The sequence below is a fragment of the Lepidothrix coronata genome, unplaced genomic scaffold (assembly GCF_001604755.1).
Source record: "Lepidothrix coronata isolate B3197 unplaced genomic scaffold, Lepidothrix_coronata-1.0 Scaffold55, whole genome shotgun sequence".
NCBI lineage: Eukaryota > Metazoa > Chordata > Aves > Passeriformes > Pipridae > Lepidothrix > Lepidothrix coronata.
Window position 1 is genome coordinate 755,940 of NW_016690235.1, and position 4,083 is coordinate 760,022.

Consider the following 4,083-nt stretch of genomic DNA (forward strand, 5'->3'; position numbering starts at 1 on the left):
ATAGCTCTTCACCAAGTTTTTCTACCCTTTTTTTCCTATTTTAATATGATTTATTCATTCGTTCACTTTCTCTGGGGTGAGCCTTACTGCTGCAGTGCTGAAGGCTGTTTCTGCAAGTGAAGGTGAGTCTCAAGCATGTTCAAGTGCTGATCTGGCTTTGATTTCTGCACCTGCTACAAACAGGTTTGTACAGGTTTGCTACTGCAAACTTTTCTCCACTCAATGATATTACTCACTTTTCACAAAAAAAAAAATAATTACAAGAAAATTATTTTCAGACCAGTTCTTTCAGTTTATCTCCCTTTCCCTGTTTCAGCTCCACCTCTTCTTCACTGAGATATTTTCTTTCCTGGGAGAGTATCTGGAAGGAGTTGTTTTCTGTGTAGATGTTTTAGATCTTAGTGTTCTCAGACGCTGTCAGACATCTCAGGGGAGGCTGAGAGAAACTACCAGTCACTCTGGGCTAAACGTGCTAAAAGTCTTTGTTTCTCTGGCAGGCACTTGAGGCTTGGCCCTCCCAGTTTGGTGCAGTGGGGCAGACTGTTTTCATGCACGTGTGCCACATTAGAGGCTCGTGAAAGACTTGAACATCTCTTGAAACAGCAATTTGGAGACAGAACAAGTGGGCATTGTTAGCTTGCGCTTTGAAAACATGGGCAGTTATGCAGGCAGAGAGGCAGGCTCTGTGCCTTTGCACATGCCCTAGGAACTGTATTACATACATGAATGCATATAGAAGCTATAATAAAAGATATGATAGTGGGCCATCAGAATAAGCCATGAAAACCATCTCTTTTTTAAGCCAAGGTAGGCTGTGCCTTTGGTTGAGGTGTAGGTAGATCACTGAATCTTTAAAGTAGACAGGTGAGCACTAAAATCACATCTGCCATTCATTCTGCTTTCACTCCCATGCTAGGATCAAAACCCTGGTTTGGACTCTGTGGCAAAAAAAAGGTGGTTACTTTCTGAAGATTTACCAGTTTCACCACCTAGCCAAGCTTCTTTTCTTAAACATCTAAGATTTTACTAACTTCCACATTGTTCTTCTTATGTAGGTAAAAAAATGTTATCTTTTTCTCTGCTGTCTTTCTTTTTTTTTTTTTTCCCAGCTTCCAGGAGAATTAACAGATTTCTGCGTGTTGTATTAATGCAATTCCACTATCCAAATGTTGCTCGCTATCCCCTTCCCCCACATCCTTTTTCACAGTCATCTGTTTTGTTTATATTTGTTTTATATTTGTTTATCTGTGATATTCTCTTTTGCACAATAAAATTATTCTGTAAGATCAAAACACTATAAGTGACTCAATTTCCCCAGCTTAATCAGTCTCAGAGATTTGTTTTTCCTTGCTCAGAGTACCAGATCTTACTGTACCACTGACTTACAGAGATGACACTGAGATTCAGCTGTGCAACGATTTCCTGATATGAACTGGAAAGAAATTTGTGAGCACAAGGATGCCATGGGGGGGGAAGGTTCAAAGTCCCAAGGATGTTTGTGAAACAAAATTATATTTGCTTCGTGACGTTGCAACTCATTCTTGCTTTCTGTCCCTGCCTGTTTTTCCAAACCACCATACAAAAAATGATGAAGTGGGAAGCATTTAACTTTGTCCCATGGTAAAATTCTTCTCCCATTTCACAGACATTTGTGCTTGTAAATCACATTAAAACACTTATGTAGAAGTATGGGGTTTCTTCTTTTTTGAGGGGAAGTGTGTTTGCTTTTTTTACCTAACAAAGTTCAAGAAGGATCTCCTGAGGAATCGCTAACTGTTCACAGAAGTCCTTTTTCAGCTGCTCCACACTCCTTTCTGCCTGTCCCCACCAGGGCTGGAAGTGCTGCAGGGAAGTCTCAGGCTGCTTGTACCCTCCAGCTCCTGTGGTACACACAAACATCTCTGCACTCCGGTACTTGCAGTTGAGCTCAAAGATATGCACCGTTGGCAACCACAAAAGCTACTATATGTGTTATGTCTGTACATAGACACCAGATCAGGTATATTGCAACATGGAAACATTAAAAGCTTAGCTATCCCTAATGCCTGGCTTCAGTTGCATGACACCTCTCAGTTGATCCCAAGCTGCAGCTGAATGCAGGTGCTTTGGGGAGATACCTCTCCTCCACACTTCTAGGCCCTACCACCTCTCTAGACACCTCTGTGCCCAGAGCTCCTGTGCCTTGCTAACACTGCAGAAAACTACCCACCTCTAGCTTGGTATCCTTCAGGAGTACTTAGCAAACAGAAATCAGCTTCCCTGACAAGACCAGCTATGGGGGAGGGACACCTTTTTAGAAACATTCAGAAGCTTTTTTGTTTGACTGGGAGGAACACTCCAAACTTTTATTTGCTTAGACAACTGCCTTCTCACTTTTATTCTGGTCATTTTAACTACTCCCTTGCTCTTCAAACAAAGCAGTTTTGAGTCACGGGAAATCTATGCTCTTTCAGTGTCTGTTTATTTTGGGAGCTGCCCAACACCACAGAAAACATGCATTAAAGATCCAGTGATTTCAGGGAAGCTGGGATGGTCTGGGATTTCTCTTCTCCCATATGGGACATTCAGAAATGTAAGAGCCACAGAACAACAATCATATATGGTTTAGGAACCATTTTTTTGTGGGTCAGTCACAAGACTGATGCGCACACAGTGAGTCACCTGCACATGCTTCTTTCTGGGACAGGCAAGGGCAAACAAACACAGACTGAATAAAAGTCCCTGAGAATATTCTCAGTGTGACTGCAACAAAGCAGAGTGCCGACACCTACTGCCAGTGTCCCCTGGGATCTCCTTTCTTCCTTTGCTAAGGGTCTCAGTGTTAGCTTGTGCCAATGACAGATGCTGAACAGTGGCTGCTGACTTCTGCTGTACCTATCCTTGAAAACATCATCTTTCCCACTGAAACAGCATGCTTGCTGTTCGGACAGCCCTGCTATCACTTAATTAGCAGCCTGGGACGATTCATAATTAGGTTGTAATTTTGCCCTGCTTTCTGTACTAGATTTCTAAAAGGTCTAAGTAACAGAGCCCAGATGGTAGCAGGACAGATGTTTCCCCGGCTTCACAATAATTAGCAAGTTGAATCAGTGACGCCTGGTTTCCCTTGTTAATATATCTGCCTAATGGTTGAGCTACTCTGTGAATGCTGTGATGACTGATACAGGCTAAACACACTGTTGAGTGAGGAATGTGTGGAGAAGAAGATGGTATATTTTAGTGAGAAAGGTAAGAACTTACATTGCCTGCGACCACAGACCCTCAGACAAATGAAGTCAACACTGTCAAGATATGTTCAAGACAGAGGAATCATCAATTGGTCTCTGCCATTGTATTCATCTAATGTTACAGAGTAATATGAAAACTCTCTTCTTTTTCCTTTTCCTTCTCCACATGAAAAACTAAGATAATTACTTTGATTTTGGTGCTTTTATTTGCAGGTTTACTCCCTGATGTGAGTCTCTTCCAGTGCCTAGAGCCATTAGCAACAAACACCCTCCCACCCGAACCCTCATTTACATTTTAAGAAAATCCTGTTTTGCTTAACCCCTGACTGTAATTAAGTAAAATATATGATGAGGATATTTTCGTCTGGGCTGGACTTCTTCCTAGTCCACTGAAGAAAATTGTAAATACTTGGTGAGTTATGTAACCTGAGGACCCAGACTTCAGATCTTCAGCAGAAAGAGATACCAAAAAAAGATTGCCTTGAGATCACAGAATCACATAATATGCTGAGTTGGAAGGGACCGACAAGGATCATTGAGTCCAGCTCCTAGCCCTGCACAGGATCATCTCCAAGAGTAACACTATGTGCCCAAGAGGATCATCCAAATTCTTCTTGAACTCTGTCAGGCTTGGTGCTGTGTCCACTTCCCCGGGGAGCCTGTTCCAGTGCCCAACCACCCTCTGGGGGAAGAACCTCTTTCTAATCTCCAACCTAAACACAACTTCAGGCCATTCCCTTGGGTCTTGTAACTGGTCACTACAAAGAAGAGATCAGTGCCTGCCCCTCCTCTTCCTCTCACAAGGAAGTTGTAACTGCAATGAGGTCTCCCCTCAGTCTCCTCTTCTCCAGGCTGA